Source organism: Xiphophorus hellerii, chromosome 7 (genome assembly GCF_003331165.1).
Source record: "Xiphophorus hellerii strain 12219 chromosome 7, Xiphophorus_hellerii-4.1, whole genome shotgun sequence".
NCBI classification, from domain to species: Eukaryota; Metazoa; Chordata; class Actinopteri; order Cyprinodontiformes; family Poeciliidae; genus Xiphophorus; species Xiphophorus hellerii.
The window spans coordinates 24344297-24358383 of record NC_045678.1 but is presented as its reverse complement, the minus strand read 5'-3'; positions in this window follow the sequence as shown (position 1 = coordinate 24358383).

Sequence of the window (14087 nt, the reverse complement as noted above, 5' to 3'; positions counted from 1 at the left end):
CATACAAATTAAGGTAAAAGGAGATATTTTCAAGGTTACAGATTAGCAATGCAGTTCCAGAGAAGTGTCCGACCACCGCTGCATATTAAAGTCGATGGCACTGCTAAAGATAACATGTCCTCTAGCCTCCTCTAAATCCCTGCATCAATGTTTCATACATCTGGTTATTAGGAAGGGATCCAGGTCAGAGCCTTGTTAGATCTCAATCTCTTTCAATTTACACAGGATGACGGCTTAAAATGATACAATCAACAACCTCCTGGCTCCATGGCATGGATCGCTAATTAATTAACTTACCTCAGGCCTGACAAAGGAGAGCTTATGTGTCACCATTGTTTCGTCAACGTTTAATAAATGACTCGGGAGAAACAACAATATGCAGCAGAGTATGGCTGCACAAACAGGAAGAGCTGCTTCACTGACCACGGTAGTTTATCCAGAGCTTTTAGAAAATGTTATCTGCAAAGTGATGGCATTTCCATACAAAAGGCTGGTGCTACGATGTGGGGCCAAAGATTCGCATTAAAACCAAGACAGGAAGGAGGTGCAGAGTCATAAATTGCTGTTGTCATTGCCGTAGAGACCATTTTCCTCTCGTTGGACCTTGCAGACCTGCTCCCAGTAAAAAGGGCCACACTTATTTCATTGCACTCAATTCCATTCATTTAGACGGTCCCTGGCGAACCTCCTTGAAACATGTACCTTTTTTTAGTTTAACAATCAAGCCTTGTGCTTGGGGAGAGCCACCGCTGTGGAGGGCTTGAACCAGGAAATCAGCTTACACTGGTAATTAGTTTGCCCATTTTGCTTCTGACAGCTAAACTCCTTTTATCAAAATACCACACAGTGTGACGCTTTTCCTTGCCAGCCGCAGAGGACAAGCCATGGTGACTAGTGATTGCTATCCCATCCCAGGAAACAAGTCCTCATTCCAGTATCATCCTAACTATTTTTGTCATCCATTTACCAACGGGTGAAATTCCATCTCCTGTGCACATTCCCCACCAAAGAAACAAACCTCTTTGGGCAAATATGTCAAAACTGCTGATTATCTGTGCGCTCTGTCTGCAAGCCAAGGCCAATATTGTGAGTAATAAGAGGAAAAGAAGGTCTTTGAGCAATGTCAGCTTGTTTTCACAGGTATTCTTAGTGTTTTTTCCCCCTGAAAGACTCATTAAATTTATGCAAATGACATTGTCACCCCCGAAACATGCAAATGCAGTCCTTGTATTGCGCTACAAGTTGACAGCATGCTACAAAGTGAAATTCCCTGTCCTGGCAGTACAAGTAGTAGTTGAGACATTTTTGAGTTCTTGCAAATGTACATGCCTTTTCAACTTGATTCCTAAATCTGTTTTATGGAAAACAAGTATTGTTTTTGTTGTATCCTGAGAGGAAAAGGAAAATGTTGAGTGGCTTAGGCAAATGCAGAACTGCAGCTAACCCTGAGCACAAATGCTTTGTAAAGAGCCTATATGCATATATGTCCAAACAATTATGTACAAGTATATAAAAAATTGAAATGTCCTGTGAGCAAACCACTCAGGAAGAACTGAAGTTTTTTATCCATGATTTGAATGTCTTTTTGAATGAAATGTGCATACGACCAAAGAATACATGTAAAAGATCTTGTGCAGATGTTGGTTTAAGCTGGAAGTAGTCAATTATCCACAGTGACACAAGTCCAGTACACACATATGCTGAGAGGTCATTCAACAAAGAAAAAGCCAAAACTCCAAAAGCAACATGAAAAAGCTGGCTAACAGATTGCAAATGCACATAGGGATAGTAAATTAAATTTCTGAACAAATGCCTGGTGGTCTGATTAAATTAAAATTGAACAGTGTGAGGGTAAAAAATAAAATAAAATTGGAAGCTTTGAAACCACCATCCTGGGGGTGGCAACATCAGATTACTACAGCAGGGACCTCACAAAAATAGATTCCACCGTTGTGAAAGAACATTATGGTTTTTGGAACAAAATATCTGCTCACTCTACATCATAATGTCTCACATGTATATATCATCACATAGCACTTAGCAAGGGGATTAGCCACACATAAGGAGGGAAATTGGTAAGAAAAACCTATTTCTCATCCAACTCCTAAACCTTTATACTGAAAATAACACAGTTCTCACTGGTTAGCAAAATATCTCCACATTAAAACAATATGTTATGAGTTTTTCTTTCAGTGAAAATCATTTGGGGAGGAGAATATGTAAATATGTTACACCATGTTTTGATAAGGTGTGTTGTACTGCTTAAGACGAACTGAAAAGAAGCTACAAACTTGGCTCTTGACTTTGACAGCTGCTGGAAGGAGGAGCTGTAGGGAACAGTGAGCAATGAAGGGGAAATAATTTCCCTTTGAATGTTAATTTATTTACAATCGCAGAAGAAAAGGTTATAAGAAAAAATCTTCTCATCAAGGGCACATTGTGTTACGGCCCAAGGCTTTTCCTCTGGGTCTCTAACATCCCTGTTTTGGAGCTTCTAATTGGTGCTGATTGGAAGTGGAGGCAGCTGGCCAGTGTCTCCAGAATGACATCAGATCCAGCTTAAGATGCATCGTTCTTTCTCACTAACCCAGCCCATTCCTTTCTGTCTCCCTGCCACCCTCTCCCCTTTCTCCCTCTCCTCTCCAACCGGTTATGATTTTTTGTTAAATAAACCCCATTTTAAGTTATCTCATGCGTTGCTTCCCTTTGATTTGTTATGGTTCTAGAGCCAGACCATAACAATTGCTTTTAATTTTTGAGCGGAATTCTTCATTACCTGGGAAACATATCTTTAATTATAGATCTAAGAATAAGCCTTATTGCTAAACTGTAATGTATGGCAGGTAATATTTATTGCCTTGCCTATAAGGGATTTTAAGATTGCATTAGGCAAGTACAGTATATCTGTTGTGCAACTGTAAAAAGACGCAGTTAAGTCTTGATTCATTGGTTTTCTTGTCCTTGCATTGATTAAAGTTGATCCGTTTAATAATGCCATTTTTAGAGACAATTTCCATCCAACAGTTTGATTTTGCAGGTAATTCCTCTTGCTGAAACATATTCTTTGTCAGAAAGCAAAGGTGATATTCCCCTCACTCCATAATCATTAACCTTATTACCTGAGTAAATTACATGCTGTGAATGTGGAGCTCAGCCCAGCTTTACCTACTCTATTTGTGCACTTGTCGCAGGGGAGGAGCTAAAAAAAGTAGTGGGCAACTATTTCTAACAGCTTTGTATCAACTCTGCTCTTTTAAAGGTGATTACGGATACCATTGCCGTCTTTGAAGATATCAATTGTCACAGTGTTACTAAGAGAGTGGCTTTAAAAACCTGTGCCATGTTTATTTTTAATTACCTCCTCCATGGCTCTGAGCCAAAGTGCAAACTTCTAGGCACAGCTAAGCTACTTCCCTGTCACAACAGTTTACTCTCAGCAGTGATAGTGGTGCCTGTTTGCAGTACACTGGATGTTTAATATGCTGTAAAGCAATGAGTCATAAACAATCTTTGAAAACAAATGATGTGTCTTTAATTTTCAATGTAAAGGAAAACCATTTTGCTGGTCACTGGTAAGATACAGAATGTGTTCTGGTTACATCTGCAGTCTGACAGTTCTATTAAATTTTACACTGATCCTTTGTTGTTGTTCATTGTCAAGTTTTATACAACTACACTAGTAGACAAGGCAGTTGTGAAAGGTTTATTTTAGGCTTTAAACTAGATCTTATCCTATTTACTACAGATTCCTTAACAAGTCTTTAACACCAAATAGTAACCTTGACTGAGATACAAAATTCAGTGTTATTTTCCATATTACCTTTTGGGGGGGCATCCAATCTCCATGTCCAGTCAGTACAAATGACCAATATACAACTTGAAGAAAATAATATCAGTTATTTTCTTCAAGTGTTTGTGCTAAACCTTACGTAGTGGTATCCAGATTGCTTAGGTTGTTGTTTTTTGTTGTTTTTTTGCTATAATTTGTTGTAACTTTTTTTAATGAAAAGTCCTGGGGATATCTTTCATGGAGTCTCTAATTCGTATTGCTGCCAACAGTAAAGGGAATATCAGAATATATATGACTAAATCCATGCTGTTAATGTAGATAGTGTCTGAAGCTACAGCATTTGAACCAACTGCTTCAAATGCTGCAGCCATCAGCATGAGATTTATCAAAGAACCTGATTGTGAAAAGTGAGAATTGTAGTCTTTATCTGTTAGAAACAGAACAGCCCAGAGAAGTCAAATTAGTGACAAAACCCATTTACTGCAATTTATGATAAAACTAATTTAGGTGTATATTCTTTATTATGGCTTGCTGGACAGTACATCAGCAGAGCAATTTTATTCTTTGCGTACATGGCAATGCAGTTGTAGAAACATCTTTCAAATACATTTTAGTGGCATAATCTTACACTGACCTATAATTTGAGTACATTTATTTATGGGGAATTTAGAAATTCCCCATAAAAAGGAATTTAGACAAAAGTCAGTGCTTTTTCAGTATTTGGCACCGATACTGTTTTTTTTCTTATTTGTTTTTTTTTAGCAAAGAAAATTAACTTAAGGATGTGTGTAATTAATACTTTATGTCACATTGATCAATGTCTCAGAACTGTAGTATTTTCTTGGTTATAATTATGACAAGACACAAAGGTTAATTTCTTTAAGCCCCTTTTCAAAATGGGATCATGTCATTTACGTTAGGTAGATGTGTGTTGGTTTACTATTCTCCTGAACTTGCACACATTTACAATCAAAGCAACAATTATAAAGCTTAAAACAAGTGACAGTGTGACAAGCAGGGCTGGAGGAGAACCCAAGGTTGCACATGCAGGAGGAAAGTAAAAATAAATCTCCAAAGTTCACCACTGAAGAGCAAAGATGGACATGTTTGAGTCACGAAATCCCTATAACACAATGCTTTGTAAGGTTTTTGTGCACATATTTACTGGGGGTTGTCAGTAAGTGAAGAAGACACTATTTTCTGACAGAATATATCAGTGATTAATCATAACTTTGTTTAAACTTCCTGACAGCTGTCACTGCAGTCTTTAACTAATTGGCCTTGGCTGTTTGTCCTTTCTTTTATCAGCCTGAAGTGTTGTTTACATGTTTTTTATTGTTTTATTTATTATTATTTTTTGCACCTCCCATGGTTCCAAACTTCCCTCCAGTGTTGGCCACACATAATGTATTTACAACAATAATGTTGATGCCTCCAGTGGAGTTCCACTATGGAATGGGCTGAGAACCCAGTGAGACCATCTGCATCTTGCCAGATCTGCTGGATGCAGTGGAGCCCCTGCAGCTCCAGGCCTTGGTTCTGGATTGAGCGGATATTAAACAGCCTTCCCCAGCTGAGTTTTTTTAAAATAGGATTGGAAACGCTTAGTGACTCCTCTAGGGACATGGTTCAATAAGCTTTAACTTCCTGCCCACAGTTTTGTTGCGATATATATTTTTAAACACTAATGAAATTTCAAATAAGGCCTGTTAACTTCAAAACATAATTAGCCATCAGCACACAGTGTGGATTATTTGACATAAGAAAACCCAGTGCTGCTCTGACCTGATCTGAGTTTTATCCAACCTCTCAGGTCATTTTCAGTACACTTCTTGCAGTGAAGTCACAAGAATCATTAGACTCCTAGGTGTAATCTCTAAACCCAGCACATGTTGGTATAATTATTTGCTCTAGTTTCTTTTGAAACCAGGAATAAATGACCAAGATTGTCAAGGTCAGATTTTATATAGGCTTCTGTGGTAAATGGCTGTAGGCTGCAGTATTTAACAAAAAGTCTATGAAATAAAATATTTTGCCAGTCAGACTTATTAGTGATGTATTCAACGTAAGAAATGTTCTCTTTGTTGACTTGACTTTTAAACACTTTCATGAACAGATGACATTAGGTGATTTCATTCCTTCAAAGCAACAAAGCTTGATATCCAAGGCTCTGTCCAGCATTTTTAAAATATCCATAATGATTTCTTTGTCCTCAACGCAATTTGTGACTAATCTGATATTATGATTTGGATCTGCTGTGCCCCAGCTATAACCACCTGTATTGTATTGTGACGCTGCTTCAATATTTACAAATAATATTCTTTCTTCAAGACCCCATCTACTTTTTGAAGTGCACCAGTCCCTCTAGCAACAAAGCCCCAAATGTGATGCTAGTACCCTCGTTCAGTTGAGATGGTGTTCTCAGAATCACAAGTCTGAAACCTAAAAATCTGTTTTCTTAAGAAGTTATCTAGTTTAAAGTTTTCTAACTAGAAAACTTTACATAAAAGATCTTAGTTGGTAAATGTGTTGCATAGACAATAATTCTGTTGGTATTACATATTTAGCAAAGAATCAATAAGTATACAAGGCATTACATTTTCGAAACTTATTTTATATTAAACACAACTCCACCTGTTTTTATCATGTTATTGAAACTTTTCCTTGTAATTCAAAAAAATGCTATTGGTTTGCAAGTAAAAACATTATCATTCAAACTTTTGCAATAAGATATCAATTTCCACACACTTCCACTGTGTTTTTGGTAATAATACAAGTTAGGTAGGTGCCACTGACTGCATAAAACATATAATCTTTAGGGTATATGTAAGCCACCACTATGTGAGGTGCTGAAGTCATTTCAAGTGATGAAAGACTGAGTTTCCAGCCATTTCAACTCAATTTATACCACAGGGTTTTTCACAAATCCCTTTTTGCATATGATGACATTTATGATATGGCCTAAGGGGGGACTGAATAAGTAATCAGTAAAGTCATTGAGCAGGTCCTCCAGAGAGTTCTGTGTTAAAACCCAAATGAGAGGAAGTGACAGAACTCCTGCAATAATTTTTATTGTGAATATGGGGCTTTGTATGAAATTGTGGGCTTGATCAATAAAGCCTCCTAGGACTCCTTCCATTCATGATAACCTTACCTAAGCTAAAAAGATGCTTCAACTCACAGTACTTCAATTGAATGACAAGGAGCGACAAAAGGTAAGCTGGTCTTTTTCCAAAGAGGCTTGAATTCTTTTGTGTTTGTTGCTACAGAAAAAGAACAGTAATGATCTTGGGAAAAAGGATTTTTAAATTCACAATGCACTCACTTCTGTTATCCAAGGCCATTTCAGGAGGATCAAATATATATATATATATATATATATACTAACCAATTAGGTGCACATATAGTCATTTTTTTACTCTGTTAACAGAAGACATTTTTAACAATATGCCATGTTACTCATCTAAAGCCCCTGTTCCAAATTTTGCTACATTAAGAGCCATACATTTTATTATATTTCATTGGAGTTTCGATATAAAAAACAAAATAAAGTATTGAATGACTGGGAACTAGAAAGATCTTTTTTTTTCAGACCTCTTCACTCTGATATCCCTAGATGAAATGCAGTGCAACTATTGCTTTCAGAAGACAGATATTTGACTTAATTATTTGTGGACCTTATCACACTGTAAAAATGTAATCTTTTAAAATATTTAAACCTTTTTCCATCTGTTTTTTTTATAACAGATGTAGCAAAATCATCAAGATATTATGTGTTAAAATTGGTAAGAAGTGATATTTTTGTTCCTGGCTTTTACAGTTTGAAGGTCAGTAAAAAACAATCACAGGTCTATTTATGAAGAGTCAATTTGTGTTCCGCTTGAAAAATAAATCATAAGAACAAAATATGAAATGAAGGTACAATAACAAGCAATACAATAAAAAATGAATAAGGGGTGTAGAAAAATTTGAAAAATTACATTTAAATAAACGACTGGAAGGGCCTAAATTGGATTTTCAAATATATCAAAAAGTATTAAATGGCTACTAAAGGTGCAAGTACCTAAATTTCTGCCTCTGACATTAGTATGCAAAATATTGACCCGTACTTCTATTCAGTTAATTTACTCCACACTGGTGGGTTTGTGACGGGTCCTACTAATGCATCTTATTCATTTTGTGACAAGGCCACTCTAAAAACAACAAAAAAAATATTTTTTTTTTCCTTTCAGGTCATTCAAAACTGTTTTTTCTTTTTTCCAAGGCTTTTTACACCTTGCCTTAATTGAAATTGTGGATGAGTGTGAAAAGCACTGAAAGACAAGCAACAAATGATGACGTGACTGGCTCCAACCTTCACCTGCTGAGTGTACAATTTCAGGCGAGCTTCAACATTAGTAGACAGGGCTTGTATCAAAGATCAATGCTTCACTCTGTTGACCCTCGGTGTCGTCCATGCTTTTCTTTAAAACAACCAAATTAATGCCTCCTCTTGTTTTTCTTCTGATGCAGCCTATTCATTTCACATAATAGCAAGCGCATGTTTTTGTGTAGGTGTTATGGCCATTATGGCTCATCCTGTATTTAAATTATAGCATAATTAATGAGACGTCTTTCTGTTAAAACCTTTCCACTGCTCAAGTAAAGCATTCTCTCCCCAAAATGGATGGCCATCTAGAGGAGTTTCACCTACTTTAAGTTGGCTTTCGTGTTGTTTTGGATCACAGTTGCTTTTACCTCAATCATAACCAATACCCACCATGTCTATTCATGTTCTCTGACCCGTTTTGACTTGGGGGTGACAAAAAAAGTCAGTTGTACCTTGTATGTTTTGGATCTATTTTCTGTGGCCTCCTGTTGGCAGATTTTCAGTAGAGTTACTTTAACTAAAAATAGATTGGTTTCTGTCAGATGCAGCATGTATTAAAGAGTATAAATTGTTTATATGAAGTGGTAAAAGTTACAAATAAAACAAACAAAAAAAACTATTACAAATGCACAATTATGAATTACCACTTGATTATACATTGAGCCTCCGAAACTGAATAGCTTTAGTTTTTGTTTGTGTCAGATGCCCAAGAACTGTACAGTTCAGTTGCCTGAACTGCAGCACTCAAGTGAGATCAAATACATTTTCACAGCCTTACATCCAATCAACCTGCTGACAGGTTGTTTTGAAATTTGCTAGTGCTTGAAATCAGGCAGACATGTATTCCCATCTAAAATATGTGAAATACATTTCATCTTCTAAAGTTTAAGAAGGACACAGTTAACTATAAAAATCACTTGTGCTGCAATTATCGGCTGATACTTTCTACCATTTTCACTGAAAAAAGGTCAACACTTGGTGTTCCTCCTTAAGTTTTCAAAAAAAAATTGATAGGCTAAGTAAAAGCAGAATTAATGGAGAGAAGCAGCCAACATGGCCATGGTCACTGGAGGAGCTGCAGAAATCCATAATTCTGGTAGAATAATATATTGACAAGGCAGCTTCTAACTCCTCAAATATGACCTTTATGCAAGAGTGGAGGGAAGCAAACTACTGAAGTGCTGTTTTCAGTTTGCCACAAGCCACTTAGAGGGCACGACAAACATGTTTGGTCAGATTACATGAACTTTATGACCCGGGTGTTTTGTGTGTGCAGTAAAATGAACTTTACCAGAAGGGCTTATAAATGTAGAGGGTGACGTAATTGTAAGTGCACAGGCTAAGCTACAATGCCTCATGCAGTAACCTTTAATGTGCTTGTTGCTAATGTCAATGTTATTTTCTTGACTCCTACAGTCATGACTTTGACAGCAGTTTTGCATGCATGGCTGGAGTGCTGGGCCTATTTGCTTTGTGTAAGTGCTCAGTGGTGAGTCACTGTCCCTGGACAACTGCGTCACCAGCTAAACAGCCTAAAGCCAGTGACTTCTTAATAGTTCCTTCCTTTCCTTAACTTAAAGAAACATATTTGGACAAAATTTCTGTGCAACACCATGATCGGTTCTAAGTGCTGAATGGATGGATTCTTGTCAGTGCCGCATGTCTGCAGGGAGTTTGCCGACAACCAGACACAAGTAAGCATTGACATTATTTTGATTGTCAGCAGTTTTTTTTCATATGTCAAATGTGTTTATTATAGAACAGGATGTGTGATTAGCTGAAAGGGACAGTTTAGTGCTTCAGTGTTGGGATTTTATGTGATAACCCAACATAAAGTTGTGCATAATTGTGTTGAAAACAGATGTCAAGTCCATAAAATTATGCTCACATTTGGCATAGCCTTATGTAAATGACCATAGACCTTATCTAGCTTTAGCGGTCTCTAACAAAGAGACCTTCACAAAAATGTTGCATTTATATTTAGATAAAATTACACACACGTGTTTTGCTTATGATTAAGATGAGTTCTGAAAGCTGCTGGTAGCACTGATTTTCATTGTGGTATTGAGAAAAGGGGCCTACAATGAAAGATTCTTCACTTTATTTTATTTGTAAAAGGATTTTGGAAACTCTTTTTTTTTCTTTCACTTGATAGTGTACTTTTGTGCTTATCCATTACATATGATCCCAGTAATTCATAAACTGAAGTAAATAAATAAAAAGCTAAAATTGTGTATTGTTTTTGCAAAGAAACACAAGATATATGCAAAGGTTGGCAGACTTAATTTTGATTTGGAAAGATCAAAATCAAATTGATGATCACAGTAGTCTAATTGAGTAAACATATAGGTTTTGTATAATTTGTGTTAACAACATAATTGCAAATCAGTCATCTAAATGCATATTTCTGGCAATGTCCAAATTTATAAGAAGTCAGTTCTTTTTCCAGTGGATTTTACCAGCTGCTGTTTTAGCAGCATTAATAATGTATAAACAAACTTCCAATATTTGCTTTCAGGCTAAATTCAAGTGCATGTCTCAAACTTGATAGACTCTGTGCACATAATTAGCCACATAACAGACACGCCTGCTGTTCCTGTACTGACCTCAGTCTCACATTCACACTAGGAGCTTTCTACACTCTGTACAGCCGTCTGTTAATATTAGCGACTAACACTTCACAAGCCCAAAATAACCACACTGAGACCACAATGCTCCACTTACCTGTACATAAAATAAGCCTTTTCCGCCAACTAAATAGTGCTTCAACAGTTTGCGTTGCAAATGCAAAGACTCAATTAAGCCTATAATACTTCCCCCCTGACAGACATTGACAAGCTGGAGACAACACTTGAAGGGATGGGACAAAGTAGACTAGGGAAAGCACTGTCAGATATTAACTTGGACTTTGAGGCTACTGAAAGGTCTCAGTCTTTCATTCAACCCAAGGCAATGCCTGAGCCAATGAGATAAAAGCCCCTGCATTCTGGAGAGCCAATCAGCAATACTCTGAAGAGACCCAGGCCAATTAATCTCTTTGGTGACATGAGCTTTGGAGGGATGGCCTGGTTAGCTCCTGGTGCCGTGCTGAGTCTGGATTGAAACCCCACTGTTTTCCTTTCATCTCATGGCTGACAAAGAAAAAAAAAAGACATTCCCTGCAGCAGAGAGAACTTTTGAGGGGTTTTGTCTCCATTTGAAATTGCACCTGTTCTTTCAATCACTAAAAAGACAAGCACTGAATCACTTCATCAATCTTTTGAAGAATTTGCTGTCAGGATAATTTATGCAAGGGGAGCATGCAGACATATATTGCCTCTTTGTAGGGCCTTTCTTTTCTATTCCGCTGTGATGGCGTACTAGTCTAACTGGCAGGCCAACATGTCTACTCTCAAAACCCAGTAGATCAAAGCTAAACAGACAGTGGTGTTTCTCATATCCTTTTCTAGTTGTGGATGTCACGTTGGGTCCATCGCTTCGATAAGTTAGAGTTTTTTGAAACTATCTAACAGCTCTCACACACACTGACTTTTTTAAGCCTGAGGGACATGAGCACATTTATCATTCAGTGTACTCCACACAGCTTAGGCAGTGTTGCCACTGGCCATTTGTGTTCAATCATCTGGGCAAAGGCACTGAGGTCAAAGGTTCTTGACAAAATGTTTTATGAAGAGTCTTCTCATTACTCTTATAAAAATGTGATTTGATGGAGCTGGAAATTTAATTTAAAGATTACTGCCAAGCCTGTACTTGAAACTGAAAGCTGGAGTATATGTCACAGCATATGGTTCCAAATTATGTTGCAAGCAAGATTAATGTTGTGAACATATGCACATGTTGTTGTTCAATGTGTTTGCTGTCACAAGCTCCTGGTTTTGTAGATAAATCATTATAACACATTTGCAAGACAACGGTGAAAACTGCTTACATGGAATCCTCATATCAGAGTTTTCTAGAAATTATTACAGCTTTGATCAAGTTACTGTACATCTTGGTAATATGTTAGTAGCTATTTTTAAAGCATGTAAATTGTACCTTATCTTGTAAGTTATTCGGTTATATCCAAAATCGTATTCTAAACTGCAAGAATACGGTAACATGTCATTAATGTAACATGGCATTAATGACATGTTACATATTTTTTTCTTTAGGACTTTTCCTTTTACATTTTTTAAGACACTTGTCTCTGTGCCCAAAGTAAAAACAAAGAACAAAAGAACAATAAACTCGTGTTTCAGTGATAAGATATTGGCCACCCAAGTAGAATGTAGTTAAAGTAAAATGTCCCACTCAAATGGGGGTTTATGAAGTGAAGATTGATGCCACGATTTGCTAACATTGATATATTATACTTTTAAATCCTTTCTTTTCACGTTAAGTCTTTCAGTTGTGGTGTACACTGGGGCTGGGTGACTTTAAAATAAAATCTCTGATTGTTTTCATACCAGATCCAATTTCCAACTTTAATATTTTTTTTTTGCTTTCTTTTCTAAAAATGAAAAGTACAGAAAATATTTTTAAAAAGTTTTTTGGCAAGAATGTTTTTAAATTACGAGAATAAGTCATAATATTAGCAGAATAAAGACGCAGTTATTTAGAAAAGACTTAAAATTACGGGCAAACAGTCATATTAATAAATAAAAAAAAAACTTGCATAGAGTTATCAACATCTGCACCCAACCAGTTCATGCCATGGTTCTTTCTTTGAAGGGATTGTGCAAATGAAACCGATACTGAGGTATAGGTTCACCAGCCTGGTAAAAACCAGCCTCTTGTTCTACATTTTGCTTAGAGCAAAGTGCAGAGTCCAGATCGTCTGGAATCTCGGCTATTGAAAATCAACTTCATGGATGCGTGGACTTTGTTGAAGTTTTAAACTTTTTCTAGCCGCTAAAGTTTGGCTGAGATGCATGTAATGCACCAGTTTGACACTACAGAGCTTGGTGGAAATTACCTGCAATGTAAACAATTCTCCACTGCTAAGAGAGAAGTGCTGAGCTAAACAGGCGGCTGTTAATGCTTATTCAATATTTGAAAGCGTGGCCAACATGAACTGAATGTCATTGTTCACTTCCTTCGCTGCCATTACTCAAACTACAAGCAGACTACAATTCTAAAACAGAAAATCAAAGTCATCTTTCACAACTTTCTTTCTTCTAAATTTAGTTCATTTCCAGTCTTCTAGCCTTTGGTCTGAGTCTTTTTGTTTTTGAGATGTTTAAAAATCATTTGACTTGAAATGATTTATTTAAGAAATATTTAAGAACTTTAGATTTTCTGGCTCTAAATTATGAAAAAATTGGCTGCTTAAATATTTCAACAGGCAATGAAGCTTCTTTATACAGTCTGACATAAGAATTAATCAGCTCAACTGTATATATTATTTCTATACTTTGCTGTATCCCATATTATGCACAGGGCTTTATTATTGAACTGTAGATGGAAGTTGTTTTGTATGCAGCTGCGGTATTTGAACTCAAAAATGTCTTCTCAAGATGAAAGTGGTAACTAACAGCCATCTCGCAGAGTTCGTAAGTGGAAGAAGCAATGTTTTGATGGGACTCAAGCCCCCTGATAACCAAGTATAACAGATCTGTCTGCTCTATTTGTCCATCTTAGCAGAGTGCATAATCCTACATGTCTCATAGCCAAGGAAGCCTCAGTATCAGTTTGATTTATGAGAGAGAATGTGACAGAGGGTGTAATGGACCATTCGTGTTCTCTTTAGACATTCTAGCTGCATAGTTTAACACTTGCTACCCATCAGGCCCTTCTTCACAAACAATCTATTCTAGACAACGGCTGAAACAAAAAATGGTCATCACCAGAGGAGTTTAACTTATGATCTTGTGTAATCATGTTGCATAACATTCTTCTTCTAGCAGTATTTTTTTTCTTCCACCATAAGAATTGTTGAACAAATTAGAT